Source organism: Lonchura striata, chromosome 2 (assembly GCF_046129695.1).
Source record: "Lonchura striata isolate bLonStr1 chromosome 2, bLonStr1.mat, whole genome shotgun sequence".
Classification (NCBI taxonomy): Eukaryota; Metazoa; Chordata; class Aves; order Passeriformes; family Estrildidae; genus Lonchura; species Lonchura striata.
Window position 1 is genome coordinate 52,210,919 of NC_134604.1, and position 23,745 is coordinate 52,234,663.

Genomic DNA, 23,745 nt, shown 5'->3' on the forward strand with positions numbered 1-23,745 from the left:
TGGTTTCCCAAGCATGCACAGTTTCATACCGTAGAGCATCCTATAATATACTTAAAAGGGTCAGCATTGATTCTTTTCCTTTCATCACCTTGATTTTCAGCATTGCAATATGTTTCTGTTTATAGATCTGTCTCAGAAAGAATGGGCAGCACATCAGATTAAACTCATAAGGCACAAGAGGTGATGGTGAGTCTTGACCCTTAATACCTTATCAGTGATGTTGCAGTTTTGGCTGAAAAAGAGTTAGACGTAAAGAATTTAGAGAAAATGAGACCTCAAAATCATAAAAAATTGTTGAAGAATGATCTTTTCTGATTAAAAATTTACCTCTCAGCTTCCATGGATTTGTTGGCTTTTTTTTTTCTTTTTTTTTTTTTATAATGCAGAATAAGAAAAAAATATGCAAATTGGAGTCAATGAGAGTTTTTGTCTCTAAAGGATTCTAAAGGAGTAATTGCAGGGCATGTCTAACAGAAATAATACCAAATCTGAATTTTTTCATGTTATTTTATGAGGTTCATGAAATAAAGGATGCTTCAGGCAAAACAGGAGGCTCTGTGTACATACACAGTATCTTCAGAATACACTATACTGACAGAAAAATAACTTGCATATGATTTTTATGCTCTGCATGTTACTACTCCCTACAGAGTATTTTATAAGTCCATCCTAACTAAATATTAGTGAATAAACATCTTGTCAGAGATTCACTTTGGAATGCCTTTTTCTCCATCAAAATTAATCTAACATTTGCATCACAAATTAATCTAGTCAATACATAGAAAAAACATTATAATTACATTAGAATAAATTAAAAATCAAGATTTACCCTGTTCAGTTTAATTTAATGTCTACATAATGTGCAAGTTTAAAGCAGCAGTCAAAACAATACATTTTCATAAGGAGTTTTTTATCAACAATGTTCAGTCTCAAGTAAATGAATCTTTGGCATCTTGCTGTAAAATTACACACCAAAAGACCAGATGCATTATGAATTCAGTGACAAAACTCACTTCATTATAATTTATTGCCTATCAGATACTATAACCTACTTTGGAAGAAATTTTGGAAGGGCAATCAATTATGGAAGACACCATCTGACAGTCTGAATACTATATACAACATTAGTCAAAATATTTTAATTTCAGGACATGAAGTCAATTCTTTTTTCAGAAACCACAAGTTTAGATGAAAAGTTTTCAAATCTCTGTAGGAACCTGTGATGTGCCAAAACATGTGTACGCATATATGTCAGAAAAAAAAAACCCACTTTTTATTTACATATTAGGAAAACTCTATAATATAAAAATCAAATGCAAAAAAAGTGGAAATTTAGATAGAGGAACTTTGAACTATTTTAGTCTCCATGATCTAACAATTTCAGGATGAATTTGTGAGGACCAGTGGATACAGGGGAAAAAAAGTTTATGAAAAATAACTGGAATTTTTTCATATGCTACAGATAGAACAAAAATTTTCACTCCTGGAATCTTGTCTACTCTTCCAGACTGTTAAGGTCAATACTGAAATATTTCTTTCTCAGAAGTGAAATCAAAAAAGAAAAAAAATTTTACTTGTTCTGTGCTCAGGAAATAATAAAACTCCAGTCTTTGGTTTTCTTTGTTGAATAATAATGGATGCTTCTCTGAAAACAGTTTATTTTCTGCCATAACAGAGAACAAGCTTATAGGTATACTCTGAGAACAGGAGTGTTCTGGCTGATCTCAGAGAGAATACAGGGGGCAAAATCAAATAGCAGTCATAATCACGATGATGACTGTGATAATTTGTGACAAGGATAATCTTTTTTATTGTAGATTTTTTCTTTCATGGATATTTTATGATGTGGGAATAATGTGAAAACAAAAAAATCTATCTGAAAACAAAGGGAAAATTTCAAACCCAAATCAATATTCTTCACTGTTTGTCATTCCAATTATCTATATTGATTTACTTCATAAAACAGATTTTTATCATGAACCAAAGGTGTTTCCAAGGTGATAGTGATAGTGGTGATGCTGAGGAACTTATCACTGAGGAAGAGAGAGAGTAATTAATAAATATGGCCTGTAGGTATATATTTGTATAATGTTTAGAATAGATAGATATACATGGATATGTGTATTATTTATATAAATACTTATAAAAGACATGTACATAAACTCAGGCATGTTTTCCTTGATTCCTAGATTCTAGAATGATAGAAGCATTTCTGCTGACATGAATAAAAGAGTATAGTTTCTAGTACTTAGGCTAGAAGAAGTAAACATTTGAAAATGGAAACCCTGAAGGCTCAAAACCGTTACACAAACAGAAAGAATTGAAAATGTATTTTTAAAATGCGTGTTGTTGACAATTCCAGTTCCTGTAGTCATATGACCCACATGTCCAGCAGGGATTTTTCACAGAATCCCATTAAAAAGATTCCCCTCTTGGGAACAAAAAGAACATCTAAGGCCTTAGGACAGCAGTAACTCTAATTTGCAATAGAATCTCAGGGCATATTCTTCTTCCATCTCTCCTTATAAAATATATTGCTAGCACTCCAGAAGTAATAAACGTATCTAAACCAGACAGTAAGAGCAACAGATGTGTTACTTAGACTGAATTGAATTTATGTTGAAAAGTGTGGCTATGCAGATTTTTATAATGAAAAGTTAAATTTTGTAACTTCTTCAGCAACAGCAATTATGGTAATGTATTCTGTGATCTGTCACGGGGTTATATGCTATTTAAACTGCACTCTATGGACCTCTACAGTATAGAAACATGCTTAAACTCTGAGGAAATTACCCCATTATGTAAATAAATAAAGGCATAAATAAATGTATACATGACACACAGAATTTGTGTGTGTGTGTGTGTGTGTGTGTGTGTGTGTGCACATTGCAGTTTTTTATTTACCACTGATTTCCATAAGATATTTATCTGATCAAATACTGTTCCAAAAATGCATACTCCACGGATTACTTTTCAGAAAATTTTTTCTTCCACTTTCTGTTGCTGTCAAATATAACTTGAGCAACCACTAATTTGAGCAACTAACTAATTGAAAGGAAAAAAAAAAGAATTTGGTGTTGCATAGGGTAGAGGAAAAACATAACTTTTCCTACTAAATATAGAAATTGGTGAGAAATAACATTGCTGCAATGTGTGCCAAGAGTTTTTTCAGCTCAACATTTTAGCTCTTCATCAGAGTGAGGTGGCTGTTGGCACACAGTGAAGTTTCTTCGAAGATAAATAGCTGCTTGATCTCTCAGCTTCTGCAAACTTTTCTGATTTTAATAAGTGGAAAACAAAACAGCAGTTTTCTGTTTCTTCAATGCAAAATTGTAAAAAGGAACTCATTGTAAATATAAGTTTTAGGGTTAATTCACATGCCAAAGTATTGCTCAATCAATTCTTTTTCATCTACATTGGCCTAGCAGTGCTAAATGAAAATCTAAGCATCTTTTTATTTATATTTGGATCAGGAGATAGTGCCAGAACAAAAACCAAAGGCAAGGGAGGAGTATAGGAAGGTAGATAGGAATTAATCCAGCATGGTTAACAAAGGTACCTCACTCTTTAGACTTTTTGCAAAAGTGTGTTCAGAATTGGGTTTGGGTCTTTTTGAGACAAAAGAAGTATTGCAGCAGGAAATTCGGGCCACTGAATGGAAACCAGGCAGAAGCAGCAATGGCAAAGTCCCACAGCTGGGGCCAGCCCAGCCGCCGGGCATGGGCTCAGCATGTCCTGCTTTGGCAGGAGCAGGAACTTCAGCCAGCATCTGATGGAGCAGCAGGTTACTGAGGGGAGTCAGTACAGCAGCAGATGTGTGTTAGGAGAGACCTGGCAGGCTATGTGTGATTCAAAAACTGGCAGGAAAATTCACTGAACAGAGCCAGGACTGTGCCAGGGAAACCACTGAAAAGATGAAGAGGGAAGGGGTTATATCCAGGCTGTATAGTAACATTTCAACTGTCGAGTTTTCTTTACTCTCTGTGACCATAATTGAACATAATGACTACTAATAAATGACTAGTGAAAGAGAATCTCTTGCACATGTAACAGACTCTCTGTCCCTCTTCATTTGAAAATAAAGTGGCATCCTGTAGATAAACACACATACATTTTTAATGCATGACAAAGTTTTTTACTTGCCAAAGGGGTTCCTCACTGTTATGGGGGAAATGTTTGTTGTGCTAGAAATAAATCCAGCTTTTGTGAAGAAGAAACACAATCAAACAGAATACTGGTCCTCTTAACCCTGCTTGGCTTACCTAACGACCTGTCCTACAACAACATTATCTCTCTTCAGTGATTGCTTTTCCTCACGGGATCTGTGCATATCAGATATTTACTGTCATACTGACTAAAATTAATTTACCATAAATTTGCAAAGCAATCATATTACTAACATTTGCTAAAGAGATCAGAATATGAAAGCCATACAAATGGAATGTAATTAAAAAATGTTTTCAGGAAGGTTCTGTTGCCACACCTCTCCCTACAGACCAAGATTATTTTTTTTATCTCAAAGCCTCAGCTGATCTTTCTGTAGTTTGTATTGTCATAAAGAATAATAGATGAAGGGTCCATTGAAGCAATTCTATTTTGAAAATAAATATAATCATTTGGTTTCCAGGCAGATAACCACATTAATCTTACTCTAAAGGTTAGAGATGCCTTATATCAAGGTCAAGATTTAGAATTTCTATAATATAGGAAGATTCTTTGCTACACTCTTGTCACACTATAAAATATAAATCTAAATCTATAAAGTATAAATAATATGCTGTAAATAGAAAATACTGACTCAGTGCCCTGTAGAGTTTTTAAATTTTTTCTTTCTTTCCATCAGAAATCATTTTGCCTGGAGTCAGCTGTTTCTCATTCAGAAACTCACTATGTACACCTTGGTAATGAAACTTGTTACTCTTTGGAAATACACCCTAATTTACAATTTTTAAAAAAGTTATCACAGTGACATCTTAGGCATTCTCAAGTATTCAGTTTTGTCTCTAGAGTGAGAGAGTGAATCTTTTTTAGCCCATGTGTCATATCTACAAACAGAAGAGAAATGTCTTGAATAGCTCAGGTGTCTATGGTCACATTAGTTTTAAATAGATACATTTGTTCCTTTGTGTCCACTAGAGGATAATTTGATTACTGTATAAGATCAAGTGCTTCAGGAAAAAAAAATTATATATACATGCATTATCTTTCTGTCCTGCTGAAGTATGGTCCCTCAGCAAACAGATAATTTGACAAAAACCAACTCTAGTTGAAAAGATTAAATTTCTTTTCTGCCTTCATAAAGATATTTAATTTCTCAAAGTGTGATTCAGTAAAAAGAGAGAGTTTTTGTATTATTATTTTATTTTTGCCAGACATTTAATGAATTGTATTGAGTTATTTATTTCTGATACCTGAGTCCTGGTCAGAGGGAAAACCAGAAAAACCAGAAAACCTACATATTTTAGAAACATGGATAGTTTAGACTTCAAAACTCACTTGTGTATGACTCTACCTTTGTGGTCTTGTGTCAGTGATTTATTCCTTTGTTAAACCTATTTAATATGGCTACTTTTTTCTCTTTTCTAATTAGAACTGATCAATTTCACTTTCTTTCATTTGTTAAATAAGTTACTATAAAATCAGCTGTTGTTATCCTATCACTCTATAAAGATGGAGTATGTTCAAATACTGCATTTTTACATATATGTGTATTATAGTTTAGTACAGTAGTTTCCTCTGGTGTCCTTGAATATTTTTACACAGTTTTTTCATTACATGAAAAGAGAGAATTTTATTTCCTCTTTTCTTAGTTTTTGCACTATCAGATAATGGAATGTGAGGGAGTCTTATCAGAGAACTAAAAAGGCAAATACTTCATTTTAAGAAAAAATTTAAATAAATACACTATGTCCCTTGATGCACTTAGTTCTAGGATGTTTTTCATGGAAACAATGGGTTGTGAAAACCGAATAATTCCATAAAGATTGTTATTTGGATCATGCTTTCTATTTTCAAAGTCAGGCTTCTACCAGAAACTTCAAAGTCAAATTTGCTTTCAAGTCACTGTTTTTTACAGTTAAAAGTTCTAAACTAGACAGCACTGTTGTTTGGGCTTCTGTCTTCAAAATCAATCATAAATATGCACATTCACTTACAGATATCATTATTATCTCATCTAAATATTTTTGATATCATAATAATAAACAGAAAATCACAAACCAATATAAGTTGTGTTTGAAAAGAACTTGGACTTAGATTGAAGATGTTTTATTTTTCTTCTGGCTAATAGCTAAATTTTTTAGGTTTTACTATCAGAATGAAATATATGTTAACTTACACTAAGCAATGTAGCAATGTCATGTTCAGATTCCTTCATAACTGTATTTTTGATAGGTAGATAGATACATACATATCAGAAGTGTCTATTTCAGTCAAAATGTGTCCCACATTGCGTCACTTTAATTGATGTTTTAAAATTACTGAACAGGGGATTCTTTTTATTTTTTAAAAGTCTTAAAATCATGGAATGTAAAAATGTATTCTTAAAATCATGTATTCTTAAAATCATGGAGTCACCTTAGTTTTGTTCCTTTGCAAATTTACCTTATTGTATGGTGAGTATCAAGGAAATGTTTGATTAGATTTCAAAATTAATACTAAACCTGGAATGAAATTCTGCCTTTCTCTAAATTGCAGTTTTTGCTATTCCGTACATAAAATCATTGTTTCAAACTAAATGTGAGTACTTTGTTCCTTTAGTCTGATAATTTCCCAAGGGTAAATTTTACAGTTCACAGCAGGCAAAGTTTTATTAACATTTTACCTGTTTCTGTGACAGAAAGCTGTCTTCTCATTCATGTTTAGTCTGTACATTACACGCCCTTGTATAACAGTGACCACTTTAATTGAAAATTGCTTAAGGAAATCAGGTAAAAAGGATTTAGAAAATATACATAGACCGTATTTCCTGATGGCAAAGTATTTAAACACAAGACACTTTTTGATGGATTTCTATCATCTACTCTCAATTATTCATGCTGTAAAAGTGAACCCAGGGCTAATTATTTCTGAAAACTTAAGCCACATGAAACTAAATGGATGTATAAAAATTGTCACTAAATACTTTTCTCTGTCTATATTTGTCAAACATTGACCATTGCTACCATTACTATTCACATTGGAAAAATGGTTGTGGCCAAGTAGACACCTAACAGACATAGAATCTCAGAGGGCATCTGGGTCTAGATCTATGGTGCTGTCAGAAGTATCAGGATGCAGTACTAATTAGCAGCAGAATCCCACCTCACCTTTTTAAAAAACCTAAAAAATATTAAAAAAAATACTGCAGCATTTAATGAATGAATGAATGAATGAATGAATGAATTCATTCATTCATTCATTCATTCATTCATTCAAAAAGTGAAGGTAAAACAGCTAGGAGAAAATATAAATTTGAATTAATATATATACATATATATATATGCACACATACAGAACATGTAAAAGAATGACAAAGACAGATGATTCTTTGAGAGAGATTTTTTTTTTAATATAATCAGTATTTTCTTTGAAGAAAGTATCTTGATTTATTTTCAACTGGATGATCAGTTGATAATGACTGATGCAGAATTATCATATGAGATATGTGGAATGCCAAAAGCTACTAAAATCCTCCCTTATTAAGTTGTTTTCTCATGATTCAAATTTTTGGTACTACAGATGCCAATCTATTCAAGTTGCTTCTTGTTTTGAGTCAGCTTGGATTTTATGCTTTTTAATACTTCAAAATAAGATAAGTAATATGAACAGAGAGGATGAGTCATAAAACTGGCTGCCATTAAAGAAATCCCAGAGGATGATAGGCTTGTAAGATTTATAGAATGGGAATATCATTAAAAGCTTGTGTGTGATACAAAAATGTTTTTTGTTTTGCCTAATTTTTGCTTTATTTGTATCTCCTGTAAAAATGCATCTGCCTTTTCTTGTTTGTGTTTCAGTTTTACAAACTTTTTTTTTTGTTGTTCCCTTAATCTGATACATGATGAAAATAATTTCAAAAAATTCCATTTGCTCTGGATATGGACTGCCCCTAAAAGTGTAACTGCTTTTATAATATTCAATCATACGTTGCATGCATTCCTTCAAGTATCTGGAAAACATGATGATCTAACTATTTCCTTTATTACAACCATTGTTTTGAATTTTCTCGACACTTTGAATTTTCTGGACACTTCAAGCATACACTAGCTATCTACATTATATTCATCCAATTCTGGTCACCAGCACCAAGCTTCTTTTATTCTCCTGCTCTCAGTAATAACTTTGATAGCAAGAAGATGAAGTGTGCTTTTTTCCTCTGGCTGAGTTCTTCAACATCTTGTCTAATAATACATCCCTCTCTTTCCTAAAGAGTGCATTTATTACTGAGTGGGTCAGAATTAAGAGCATACACCCAGCTTTATTCCAAAAAGTGCCCTGAGGATTTTTCAGAAATGCATAGGAACATATGTCTGAATATTACAGGCACATCTTAAGGGTGCAAAAATTTTGAACTTTAGCATCCATTCTTTCTTTATTTTTTTGAGATTTATCATATAAAAAAGGTAAGTTCTCTGTTTAAAATTCCAATTCCATTCACATTTTAAAGCTTTGGAAATAAGTGTTTGCCCTAATCTCTAGCTTTTCTCTGTTTTTATCAATTATGTGTGGATCTTGCACTCTGATGATCAAGTGATGTGAAACATCAAACTAAGTTTTTATTGTGCTAATGAGATAGAACTATCTGACATCTAATGACTTCTATGCCTCCTTGAATTATTCTATATCTTACTTTGTGTACAGAGAATTTAGATGATTCATAATCATTCTTTGTTATTTTTGCTTTACAAAACCCCTCCTCTCCTTTTGTCTGTAAGAATGTTGATAATTGAATTTTGTGAAGACCTTTCCTTTCTTTTTTAACCTATGTTAGAGAATGTACTAATTCAACTTATTTTGAATTCAAGTATAGCTTGAATACCATTCAAATTAGACTTCAAGTATGCTATCATTGTACAACTGATGGTAGTGTTCATTACTAAATGTATTTAATCACATAAAAGAAATATTTGAAATTTAAAATTGAAGTATAATTTGCCATGCTGTTTATAATGTCTGAGAATGTCCCTTATACATTGAAATTTATCTCAAATGAACCAAGAATACAGACTGTCGTGGTTTGACACGGAAAAAGAATTTTTCCAGAAGGAAGAGGTCAATTTGGATGTTGACCAATTGAAGGTGGACGCGCCTCTGAGAACACAGAGGGGTTAAAAGCAGAATTCCCAAGGGAACTCGCTCTCTTTGGTTCCGGTCAGCGTGCAGTGCAAACTCTCCCCTGCCCAGCCACGAGCTGGGTGGGGAGGGGAAGCCTGACTGAGTTCACCGCGGGGAAGGAGAAGAGCAAGTGGGGGGAGCTGCAAGGTGCCCAGTTGCGTGGGAGTTGCCGGAGTCTGAGCATCGAGCCATCCTGGGAGTTTGGACTTTTAACCCTTCCTTGAGAGAGGAAAGCTTTGTGAATTTTTTTCCCTCCTCGGTTTGAAAGAGAGGAAGAGGGACACCTTGGACCCTGGGATGTTAGAAGGAGGAATTTTAGATGGGAGGGGGACAAGGACTGGCTTTTTGGCTGGACTTTTCCATGTTGGCCACAAACTGAACCAACCTTCTCCTTCAAGAGAGACTGTATTTTAGGAGCATGTCAGTGAGTCAAGAGACCTGCTTCAGCTGGGAAAAGACAGAATGGAGTGAACAGAGAAAAAGTTAGAGGGTTTGTGGTGGTGCCCTCTGTCCTCAAAAGCAGGAGAAGAGAAGAAGATCTCTGTTCTTAGACCCTCGGCCCCAGGGGAAAATGGGAAAATGGGGGGGACTGTGGTCCCAAAAATGAAAAACTGAACTGTTGTTTTCTCCCCTCTTGCCAGGGCATCCTTGAAAGGAAAAATCCTAAAAGCAGTCTGTCCATCCATGCATTGGTGGTGAGAGCACTGTGCATGGAAAGGAGAAGGGTCACCATGGCAAACTTTTTTCTCCAGGCGGTGCCATGTGTGACATGGAAACACAGGATGTGGAGCTGGGTTTTCTTGGGGGGTCTGTGGCACAGGAGAGACTCCTGTCTCCCTCAATGGGCTGAGTATTGATTGTCTGGAGGGTGGAAACCTGATTGGGGTCCAGATTGTGTCTCACTGTGGTTTGCTGGAGTTGGGTGGTGGGAGGAGGAATGCTTTGCAAGGTTTTAATTTTGATCTTTGTGTGCTTTTTTTTCCTTTTTCCTTTCTTTTCTTATTTTATAGTAGTAGCTTAATAAAGTTTTCTTTCTGTTATTAAGCTTGGGTCTACTTTGTGCCAAAGTCAAACCATGACACATACTGAGATGTTTTGCCTTGGGTAGCCTGCTTAATTTTGTCCTGGTGATGTAATAAACATTACACTGAAAAAAGGTGGTACCTCTTCAAAAGAATAGATGAAAAAAGGACAGATTTGAACTAGAGAGCAGTTTTGTTCCAGTCAAAAATAACATCACAAATACTTCTTGAATTTGGGTTCATCTCACCCAACCTTATCACATTGCTAAAGTTTGATCTAGCTGATTAGTTCTTTTACGAAGAAATTAGAGGTACTTTACAAAAAATATATTAAGTAGGAAAGAATAGCCCCTTGGAAACACTTGTTTTCCTTCACTGCCTGAAACAAGACATCAGACAATGTCTGGATGTCTTTAGGGGACTGATTGTAAGCTTAGGCTAGATAAACAGAAAATAGACAGAGTTCCGAGAAACACAGAAAGAAAGAAGAGGGAAGATTTAGAATTGTGATTAAAAATTAAAATAAAAATTAAAAAAACAAAAGGGAAAAGCGTGTGTCCAAATCTAATGCAAGAAATATTAGTTCTATGCATGCTAGAAAGTGGGAGTCAGTAAAATGAGAACATTCTGAGAAATGAGAAAAGAAATAGCAGTGATACTGTCAGCATTTCACTCTCAGATGTCGTCATCCTCATTATATGAGCTACTTTGCATAACAGCACAGCTTCCCTCAAATGGAATAGGCATATGAATACAGGCCATGCTCTTTTCAAACAGCTGCTGCAGAAGTAAGGATTCTGCCAAGTGCCATACACTTAAACCTCTGTTTACTTTAACTCTATTTACTTTAAATACTCTTTTGTTCCTCTTATCAAACCATTCTGATAATTGATTAATAGAAGTGTTCACAGCTCATAATGAAGGGGAATAATTTCAGTTTGGTGTTGTTGGTTTTGGTTTGGTTTTTTTTGTCCTTCATTCTATTTAATTTATAAATATAAATTTATATTTATATTGAGCAAGAAATCTTTCATTCAACACATTCACAATTAAAATTTGCTTTGATTTTTCTCAAAGTAGTATGTTGTGAAAGTAAACTTAAAATGTCTTTTTTGAGGTTATAATTTTTTTTTTAAAGTCTTCATGCCTAAAATTTTATTCAGTCCAAAGCCAGTGTCTTCAAGAACTCTGAATTCTCTGAGTGCTTAGACCAAGAAACAAAGAAATCTTCTCTAGTATGAAGTTAAACTATTAATCAATAACATTTCTGCCCTTGCACTGGAACTTTGTAAATTGGTTTGAGCACTAATTACAGAGACAGAAGAGTAAAAGATATACCAAGATTTTTCAGGAAGACTCAGTTAAAAAAAACCCTTTTGATTTTGGTTCAATAAAAAAAAAAGTCTCACAAATGTTCACACACATACAAAAAAAAAAAAAAAAAAGATAAAGAATTCATAAAAAACAATAAAAACAAAACCCTGGTATTTTTATGTAATCAGTGTTGTGTTCAATAATTCTATAGTTCAATAGTTCAATACCTTTTTTTCTTCACTTGGGCCTCTGGGAACTCTGAACACTGTCTGGCCATATCTTATCTAAAGCAACTCCTTGCCACTGCAGACTCCGTGAGTGCTTGTGGCCCTTTGGTTTCCCCTTTTCCAAAGGCACAAAGCAGTCTAGCCTCTCGAGGACTCCAGTGGTTTGAATGCTTTATTGGCTTAGCATATGGAATCAGAAATAAATTATTGTCTTCCTTCTTCATTTTGACCCTAAGACTGGCAGTGATCAATGAAGGAATAAGCATCATCACGAAACTGTGTAAATAATTCAGCAATCAGAAGGTTCCCATCTTCACAGGATACATTCTCAGGGGGAGTATTCCAGAATGTACCTTGAAGGATGGTCCTTCTTTTGATTATTACTGTAAATAAAATTATATAACATCCATTTTGTTATAATAATATAATAAATAATATAATCATACAAATATATAGTGACTTCTTGAGATAAACTATATTTCCATATTAAATAAAAATGCCATATTTTTTACTATCATGAAGTACAAAGATCCACTCATGTCTTTACCTTCTAGACAACAGATTTTAGTACCTAGAGAACTGATTTCCTACATTTCTGATGTACACCCAAAATGTTCTACACAGTTTTTTATAAAGATACAGAATGAGAAGGAATGACTGTGTGAAGTGTGTTTCCCTGTATTTTAAAAAAGCATTACAGGTTGGTGCATCACTTCTTCACCTGATTTTTATTTTAAATACTTTGAATGGTGATTATTCATAATCTTTCCCCACTTTTTTGTTTTGCCACATTGGTGGTCTTTCTGCAGCTATTTTTGAAATCCAGCTCATGTAAGGAAAAATGCAGCTTGTTATACAAAATGTTCAAGTTTCTAATTAGGAAAAACGAATTGCAGTTATAGTACATCCCCAGATTGTATTAATATTTCATTTCTTAGCTTCCTACATCAAGGATTAATCAGAGGAAAACTTGTTCTGAATACTAATAAATCAAAATAAGAAATATTGCAAAGGTATTTCTAAATTACTTGTAAGGGTTCTACTGACAGGTAAAAAACCCCATAAATTATCTGGGGGTATATCATATATATGTGCAAAATAATTTTTTTAAATTTTCATCTCTTTAAAATAAAGACTTTGTATCGCAGTAGTTTTGGTTGTAGCTTCAAAAACATACCCAAATTTTCTGATGAATACTTTGTCCTCTAGTTGATATGGCCAACTACATACAAAAGAAATGTTTTCAGTTTTATTTCTGAATAATTATGCTGGCAAAAATCCGAAGATAGCAAAATTTCCCTTACTATAGTTTCAACAAGGTAGACAGGGTCATAGGAATTTTCCAATGTACAGAATTCAAGTATTGTATTGAGACTTTCTGATTCTGATTAGTGGGCAAAGCAACCCATGAAGGTTTCTCTCAGATACGTTTTTTTCTCACTGTCACCTCATCTCTCTCTCTTAGCAGTCACCCTGGAAATCTGGTTAGGCTAGGTTGAACTTCTAGTTCTAATAAATTTATAATGCAGCTTTTATGTTTCAGAGAGTCTTGGGTAACATATTTCTTTGTTGCTCCAGAAATACAAAGAACTAGATTCTACTTGTAATTAACTAGTTGAGAATTCACTCATTTAAAATTCATGTCAAGCTGACATTCTGTAATGAATCTTCGTTCAATGTGAGGATTTGGGAGAGAAGTGTAGTCAAGGTGATATAATTTATAGGTGCTTAATTTAATTCTGTGGCAGCAGATCTGTCATCTCCCCATGGTATCTTTCAGTCCAAGACCTGAACTTTAAAAGATGTTTAAAGATTTTGTTTCTTTTTGGTTAGGTTATATTATTTGTATCCTCTCCTTAGTTTTCATTGTTGCAAGCTTTAAGGTGTTCCCTATATAGCCAGAATATTTGAATAGCCTTAACAAAAAGCCTTGTCACTGTAGAAACAGAGTAATATCTTTATTTTTATCCTTATCTGTTTTAAATGTGCCAGATAACTGCTGCCTAACTGTTGGACATCTATTAACAAGTGTCCTAAATTTTAAGGCTCTCTTTATTTCACTGCTTCAATTTAAATTAAAAAAAGGCTATGTCCAGCTCACAAGTGGGTTAGAAAAGTCCAGGTATATATATCATAAGAGAGAAACTGAGGAGGAACACAGTTTAGCAAATCAGCTTGATGAAATGGCAGTCATGAAAATTGGTTCAACATACCATGGATACCATGGATTATTCAGTTTTCTTATAAGAAAAAAACCCCAACACATAGAAGTATAGATTTTATTAAAAAAAAAAAAAAACACCAAAAAGTTAAATAATAACCTCAACAGTACTGACTTTATCAGCAAAAGAAAGGTAGGCAGAATCGATGGATGAAGAAATTTTTTTTATTAGATTGTTCCTATTTCAAACTTAAATGCTATGAAATCTTTTTTATATCTATTAGCAATGGTGTTTTGATTCAGAAAAGAAACAAGGAATGGAAAAATCATACATAACATTGTAGAACCAAGGATTCTGTAAGGCCAATGATTATTATGGTGTGTAGGGTGGATGACAAAAACATTTTCTGCAATGTTTTAAACAAATACTCAAGACATGCAATTAAATTATTTTTAACACAGATAAGCATCTCAATCTGAGAAGTAAAGGCATAATATTGCCAACTGCTAAGATAAGATACTGTCTAAAGGGGAAGATTAGTGACTTGTCCTCAAACCGATTGCAAGGATATGTATTTTTATAGTGCTGTGTATCATGAAAAATGATTGTTATCAGTGTTCTATGCCCAATCAACCTGCTGTAAAAACCAGTGTGTTTGGAGGTGAGTTGATACATCTGCTTGGAGGTGGGTTTTACAAGAATAAATTATGCACAGCACACCACAGGACTTTCCTGCATTAGTTGTGACTAAAATCAGAGAAGAGGATATTTGATTAAGAATAATCCAATGTTATTTGGAATGCTATTATCAATATGGCAGTTTTTGAAAGCAGAAAGTTACCTTTAGTTCACTAGTTCCAATACTGTCATTATGTTAACTGTAATTTTTTTGTCTGGCAAAAATGAGCTTTATCTCAATAAATTTTAGCAGATTTTAGAAATTGATAAATCAAATTAACTTTGGCACATTAGCAGAAGGTTCTGGGAGATTGTGTTTATTAAGCTTTTTTTTTTTTCTTTTTTGGTCTTTCATGAATAGAATTTCAAATATTCAGGATTTTTCCTTCTATCTAGGCATAATTGTCTAACTACACAGAATTTAGCTTTCAGAAGTAGATATAATTAGGCAAAAGACAAGGAAAGACAAGGCCCTGGGGTGTATTCTTTCTGTTCTTGGAGAAATTATTGCATATAAATGGCTTGGACAGAAAAAATTATCACCATATGGTTTATTGGTTAACTCTTCACAGTTTCATATATTTTAAGACCAGAAGTTTCATTAGACCCTCTAGTTCGACATCCTATATCACAAAGAATTCTATCCATTTATTCCCACATTGAGCTCAAGAACTTATTTCATTAAACCTATATTTCAGAAAGGTATTCATCTTGATTTAAAGATGTGAACAGTTCCATACTTTCCTTATAAATTTTTCACAGTTTTACTATTAATTCTGACTATTATTTCAACACTTGTCAATATTCTTTTTTGTCCTTTGTGTAGTTGAAAGTAATATTTTTTCATGTTATTTCACTGCTTTCTGTTATGTTCATCATTAAAACAAAGACTCATTTAATACTTCATATGTTCTCTTTGAAGGTATTTATAGATTATTATCAATTTACCTCCAAACCTTCTTCTTCTGTTAACAATTTGACTGAGACATTTTTTTTTGTAGTTCTGTCAACGTTTTTTCACCCTCTCTCCTAGTAGGTGTTTCTTACTGATTTTTTAGAGAAATATAGCACATTATAAACAAATAAATTGTTAAGAATAAGAGAAATATTACTCAGTGAAAAAGTATTATTGCTTGGGAAATGAATACTTGAGGATCTTGGAAATATGCAAATAGACTGAAAGAAAAAAAACAAAACACTGTGGGTTTTCAAATTATTCTTATCTTTGTTAAAAGTAGGTACGTTGTGCTGAGATAATAGTAGTGTGCTAAGGAATTTTCTGGTATGTCAAGGGGAGTTTTGAGTAATTGCTCTAGGAAATGAAGATAATTTTATTACACTGTTATGACAAGATGTCACAAAGTATGGAAAAAATTCTGGCAGTTAGGGGAAGAGAAGTCCATGAAGCAGGCCCATGTATTTGTCCTTTCTTCCTCTTCACCAGTGTGGCTGAGGCTTTATAGACTTTTCAATAGTAAAAAAAATAAACTGAGTTCACATATTTATTTATATCAGACACTGCAAAGTATTATTCCCTTCAGACAAATTAACTGTTCAGCTTCCAAATAACTCCTTAAATAAAGCTTATTCATTTTGCTTGTCCTGTTGCAAAAGGACAGTAGAAGATGCAGAAACTCACATTATTTAACAGAAGAACCTAACATAAGCACTTAATCCTTATGTCTTTATCTATAGGGATGGCCTCTGATATTTTCTCTTTGTGACCTCTTAGCCAAAGTCAAAATACTGAATAAAATGTTAAGAATATTTCTGCCCATAACTCACTGCCTACCACAGTTTCATTGTATTCTGATTTATTGCAGAGGACTTCAGAGTAACCGTATTTATTTCTTATTTATCTATTTATTTACTTATTTAACTTCAATTGGTTGTCTGGTAAGCTGAAAAGGAGGAATTATGCTTTGGCATCTTTTTATGTAGAGTGCCTATGTCCAGAAATTACTAATTTCATGTTTAGAATATTACTGAGGGTTTTCTTTAGTTTTGACCATGCAGATCTATGTACATTTTCAAGGCTGTATTCTTGAGTTATGGACCAGAAAAAAAATTCTTTCATAGAACCTGTCAGATTTCTTTTGTGCGACCTGTTTTCAAAGGCATACCTTGAACTGAAGATGTCTTACTGACAGATGTATATGAAAATATTTCAGCACAAGTGAATTTAGATATCTCACCTGGTTTCACCATTGATGTATAAAATTACTTCTGGATTTTTAAAATTCTTATAGCTAGTCATTTAAACTACTACTGTGACAATATGTACCTATGCTAAGATTTCTCACTTAGATAGAAAAAGGTACAGTTTTGGGTTAAATAAATAAATAATAAAGGGAGAGCTCTTCTTGTGCCAAACTTAAAATCTTTATAGCTGTTCTGCACATGCATATGATTCAAAGTTCATCTTAATGTCAACTTTGTTTATTTTTACCTGTGGATGATAAAGAAAAAAAAAAAGTGTTTTTCTATTGTAACTATCTAATTAGCCATGTGTTTTTTTAAAAAAATACGGTAGACCCATTCACTATTACTTAGGATTATTTCCTCTCTTTGGTATAATTTAATTTGACATCCAGGTAAGTCAGTGTCAAACTATAAAAGTCAAGTTGAAAAAAAAAATCTAACCTGACATGTGGACAGTACGTTAGTTGCAGCTAAAGGGTCTTCCTTGTCCATTACCATTTTGTAGCTTGACTTTTAAATATACTGTGTTGTCTTACCAAATTTGTTTTTCGTGTTTGTGTCACACTGAATGTTTAGAGGTGATAAGTTGGCAGAATTTTATAATTGTAATAACTTCAAGATGTTATTTTGTTACTTTTTGGTTTTTTAGAATATATAACCTATTAAAATTTATATATTAAGGGCATGATTTTCAAATATTTTTGACAGCTTTCAGTAAAATAGCTTGCAAATCAGTGGTTATTTTCAGTTTAAGATACTACTACTCAATTTTAACACAAGGTTCCTGGTAATACTTTGGTTTTTTTTAATGTTGTAGCACTTGCTGTTACAACATTGACTTATTTTAAAAATAGACTGTGTCTGATTACTTGATTTTTTTCATTGTCAGCTGATTGCTTTGTCTAGAAAACCTCTCTGAACTTCATTAAATATGTCAGAGGAGTGTCACAAAAGAAAGAAGTGGACAAACTTAAGGAAAAAAATTGTTTGACATAAACGTAATGCAAAAATATGAATAACTACTGTGCTGGGAATTTATCAGTGAAACTCTGCATGTATTGGTACTGAGGCCATACTTACTATTTTAAGTAAGGGACTAGATAGAAAACACTGATATCTTAACATTTTCAGAGAGCACTTATTTTGATAAAATATTGTTTGTGATAGAAAAATATTCTGATGTTAATAGAAATAACTTTAAAATTGGAGAAATTTCATGCTAGGTCATAATATAGACATCAAGATCTTTTTCTGAGGGTCTCTAAGAAAGACCATGTTTGGTTGGAAACAAAACAAATATTGACTGGTGTAGGTTTCAAAAGGTGAAAACAATAAAAAACACATAAAAATTAAAAAGCTTATAAAGAAGCCATATAGAGCCATGAAAAGCTCTATAAAGGGCTGTAAGCGAAGAAACAAAAACAAATTTTAAAAAAATGTGTTCTGTAAAGAATAGTGATTCTCAAGAATGGTAAAATAGAAAAAAAGGGCACTGATGTGACATCAAACAGGACTAGGATGGTGCTGTGACCAACTGGCTTGCTCAACCTTCTTCCTGGACAGGATCCTGTGTGGAAGCATAGGACAGCAAAGTTGTATAGCTTGAAACTTTCTATCTGTGATAGGAGTCTTTTGATATCTGAGTCCATTTGATTGTTGCACTGCCATTTTGATTTGGAACTGTGATATGTGGTTTCTTACAATAAAAGAGTACTCTCTGAAGGAGTTTCATTCAGTTGTCTTTTCCAGCACTCTTCAGCTCCTTGCCTCCAGTTTGTTCATAGTCTATGTGGTGGCAGAGTTCAGCTTGAAATCCTTGGCCTTAGAATAAAGTACAGTAAAAAAGCATTTTTTGTTTCTTTTAACTTGCCTCATTCACTTTGATAAATATACTTTAATATATGCCCAGTTATACTTTTATATTTTATTAAGAACAGATTGTCGCAAGTTTTTGGGCAAAGAAATGATCATTTAGTCTGATCGATGTTTCCATTGCATTCTTTAGTATTGTAAAATATTTCTCTGAGTTGCTTGATATAATTTTCTGTTTTGAAATATTAAAGTGCTAAATCAATAAAGGAGTTTTATACATCTACAAAACCGTTTATAGTACTGCAATGTGTTTATGTCCATATCTTGAGTCTTGACATTCTTACAGTTCTTGGGTCCTCTCCAAGAACTGTGCAGGAGTCTTTTGCTTCCATCATACACAGAGGGAAAATGACAAGACAGAAAAAACATCTGTGTTTAAGAAAGACAGTTTTCTAGACTTCTCTTTTGTGAACTCTAATAACAGTGTAATTTTACATTGTTGGTATACAAGAATATAGTAGTGAGACTTGAAATTTCTCAGATTGGTATTCACAGTTCGCAGAAACACCATGAAATGCAATTTGGAATTGAAAAATAGAAACTAAAGCAATACAAGCATATATATTACCAACCCGAACATGTAAAGGACATTTGGTAAGAGGTGAAGAACTGTTGTAATACATACACTGATAACATGAGAACTTTGAAAAACTGTTACATGTGCATAAAATTTTACCTGATTAAAACCTATTTGCAAAGTCTTATTTTTTTTTTTATCTTGATTCTCAGCTAAGTAAAAAGAATTATCTACAAAGTTACAAGAACATACTTTAAAAGCTCCTTTGAAAGAAGATGTAGCGCATGCTTTTGATTAGCTGAATGGAAAATAGGATCTGGTCAAAGTGGAAATCCCTCTGGGACAGAAGGTCTAAAAGGGTGGAGTGATTGTTGACAGTAGAAAGTAGAAAGCTTGGAAGGATGACAAATAGATATATTTAATCTGGGAAGGTAAGAGCAGAGAAGAAAGGGAATTTCATTTCAGAGGCTTTTAAGAGCACAAAGAATGAGTGAGATGCAGGACAAACGATTATTTGTTTTGGTAGCAGCAATACGAAAAATGACATGAAAAATGAAGGCTGGGGACTGAAAAAATATATATAAAATAAACACAGACAGAAAAATCCCATTTGAATTAGAATAGGAGAGATTTGATTTTACTGGGTTCCAAGGCAAGAAGGTAGGACAGTGTTTTACACATCACTTCCCCAAGGTCTAACTCCCAGACAGTGCAGATCCTTAGGATGTGTTTACAGCACACATTTTATGGATACAAAGAGTTCTGTAAGTCAATAATAATTGTGCTATTAAAGGGTCCCTGCTTTATCTATGTTTATGGAGCAAAGGGTTTTTTTATTAACAGTGGGATTAAAATTAACTGCATTTCATAATTTTTATCAAAAATAGAGGTACCTTGACTGGAATATTTTTATCAGTTAGTAGAAATTACATATATAATTGGAAAAGGAAATAATACTCAAAAGTATTTTCCTTGTAAAATTCTTCTAAGGCTCTGAAGACCTAGTGTGTAATATGTGTGTGTGTTTTTCTCTGACTCGGAAGAACAAATTGTTTCATATTGTAATAATCATTGATTTTCTCCCACTGTAGAACAGGCTGAAGAGAGAAATTCATTGAGTTTAAAATTTCAGAGAACGATAAGAAGTAAGCCTCATTTTATTTTATAATTTGTCAAAGCTTATTAAGATAAAGGATTAAAACTTTTTAGAATCAGATAAAGTTGGTTCTTTTCTCGTAAGAGGTTACTGTTCAGATTGTTTTAACCTTTGGGGATTTTACAACTACTTATAAACCTGAAAACCTAAACTTTGATTATTAAATTCACACTTTCCTGGCCCTTGTATAGAAAAGAGTTTGTAGAGGAACTACTAACTTTAAAACCAGCACAGACAAATGAAAAGGGAGACACAGGGCAAACAGGCAAGTAAACATCATTAATCTTTTACTAATACTTCTTGTTAACCAAGGATTAAATTGAAATGAGAAGTCTAAAAAATATTATTTCCAGAAGATGGCACTCTTATACTTTGTATTTTTGGAGTATGACTTCAGTCACTATCCATAACTATATAAGCACTCCTCTATTTGTCTAAACTATTTATCTGTACACAACATATGAAACAGAGTAATCTTTATACAGGCTTTGCTTCAAGAAACAGTACTTATTTTGCCACCGAGAAGCATCACTAATTGAAACAAATCATTGTCTACAACTAAAAATTAAACATGGATATAAATATGTTGTTTTATTTTAAAAAGAAAAAGTAGCTCTTACTCCCACTCCTAAATTGATAATTTTATTATTTATCTTTTGAAGGTAGCACATAAAAATAGAGAAAATATTGACAGCTGGAATGATAAAGAAACAGTTGCAGTCTTTGAATAGTTAAAAATAAAGTAGCATAGAGGCAAGATGATTATAATTATGCAATAATGACATTCCTGAGAGTGATGAGCCGTTAATAGAAGTTTCATTCCTTCTTCACTAATACAAATTTTATCACTCAGTTCAGGCTTACATCCCTAAACAACCATATTTATTTTCATAAAAATTTTCTATTTTAATTTCCAATGTGAATACATATTTTCAGAATTAAAAGAATTGTGTAACTGTTCTTTTTTCTGTATCTGAAAAATCTACTGCAGGTTTTCAAAAATACATAATGCAAAATTTTTACAGTGTTAACTCTAAAGCAATTTTTTTCTTTATGGTTTAGATTCTGTGATGTCTTACCTGCCACTGAAGGTGAGGGTAACCCATGTTCCTGTTAAGAGATCCCTTGGAGTGGATTATGATGGACCAACATGGAATGATTGGTATTTGTAAATATATATCTGTAGGGTTTATTTTAGAACAATTTGATTACAATGAAAAGCAGATATATAGCCATTTGGGTTATAATTATCTATAGTAATATGGCAATATGAAAGCATAAAACTATCACTTACTTTAGGAAAATGTATAAGGGAAAAGAAAGGAAGAAAGAGAAAGAAGCATGGGAGTAGAAGCATACATAATGTCCATCCATGGATTTACAGTGGGTGCCATTGATTGTTGCCATAGGTCAAAGTGATGAACAAAGGATCTGTCAGGGGTGGGCATGAGATAAAGCCTAGTGAGCTAATAATACACTGAGGTTCAGGTGGAAACGTTCAAGCACCAAGCTTGGGATAAGGGGGAGTATTACACTGTCTTTTGATCACATGCAGTCCACTGGTGGAAGTCCTCAGAAAAGAGTCTGGGGGCTTTTCAGGGACCTTTGATGGTTTATGACACCTTCTAAGACGTTGCAGCTGCCTCTCACATGAGTAGAAGGGAGGAGGATGTGGAAGAGGTTTTACAGTGGCTTCTGTAAAACCAGAGAGAAGTTTACTAAGTGGATCCATGCTAACTCCTGAAAGAATTTTCTACCAAGGTTGTTCACATAGAAACCGAGAAAGAAAAAAGGCTAAATAAGAAAAACCTGCAACTGCCTATTCCAATAAGCACTTTGTTTGTCTCTCGTGACTAATTTATGAGTTTTGTAGGAATGTATAAAAATCATGCATGCCATAATAAAACCAGGTTTGAAGCCTTTTGAAAATGGAGTGTGTTGCTTTGTATTGTCTCTGTCTCAACTATGACAGGAGGAGAGTGGGACTTGTGTGTAAGGGAGGGCAATTTGGCGTGATGAAAAGCACCATCCTGTCTCGACAGAGTCTGCCTCTATCGGCCTCAAAGCCTCTGGTCTTAGGTCTGTAGCCTCTGGCAGTGACAAGTTCAACCCCTCTGTCTTGCGCAGACCAGAAGTTTGCCATCACACACCCAAAACCTCATCTCCTTCTCCTCAGGAAATTGCAAACCTGGCTTCAGCAAAGCATCCTGGTGCCTCCACAAATGGACAATTTGTTTTGAGTCATAGTCCAGTCTCTCACATGATGTTAAAACTAAGGTGCTTAAAAGATCAAAAAATAAAGGGCTTAGTTCTATACATAAGGAATCAGACCTTGAGTATAGCAATTAATATAAAGTCAGAAAAAAGACACAATTTTCCAGATATGTATTATTTGCAGCAGAATAATCAATACATTTAAAGACACTTATTAATCTAGTTCATTAATACATTCCTTTGTACATTAGGAATATTTTTGCAAGAAATATTTAACAAAAATCTATAACCACGCAGAACTGTATGAATTGAATTAGAGCTGTTTAGCTAAGTAACACTCATCTGTGCAGTAGGCTGTTAGATACTTTGTGATGTGATACTGCAAAAGAACTCATTAATGCTATGTAAAGGTAGCTCTGATAGTTTTCTACAATTTTGAACATTGTAACCTACTTAGCTGTAGAAATGTTTTTTGAGCTATTTACATAATGATTATTTGTGCAGAATTCCTGCTGGTGTTTTGTTGTCATTGCTATTGAGTTCATATTCAAAGGGTTGTTTGGATAAATCTTTCTGAGCTGGAAATTTGTCTGTGGAATATAGATCTCACTTGTAAGATGATGGTTCTTGGGGATAGAACAGGTTCCTCTGTTACAACTTCCTCATTTTTATTTTCTAAAGATTCTAGGAGAAAAAACTTTTAAAAATTAAGCAAATACATAAGCATTAAATTCTACAAATTGTGCTATTGTTGGTAGTAATGGTGTCCAATGGAGAGTGTAGCACTTGGAGACCTTGGAAGCCCTCAGATTTGTTCTGTAGGAAAGATGAATTCATCTTGCCATGTTTCGCATGGCAACGAACAATGAAAGCACATTGCAAGTTCCCCCCTCCCACACATGAGGTGGATGTGGGCTGATTCAGGTTTGAAAACTATGTAGACATGTTATTGTTGTTGTGTTAGTACAAATGTAATTATAAATGCTGTTGGAACCACATAGATAATTGCACAGGAGACTGTAGTATTTTACATGATTCACTGGTTTAGACAGCACTTATTCTGGGA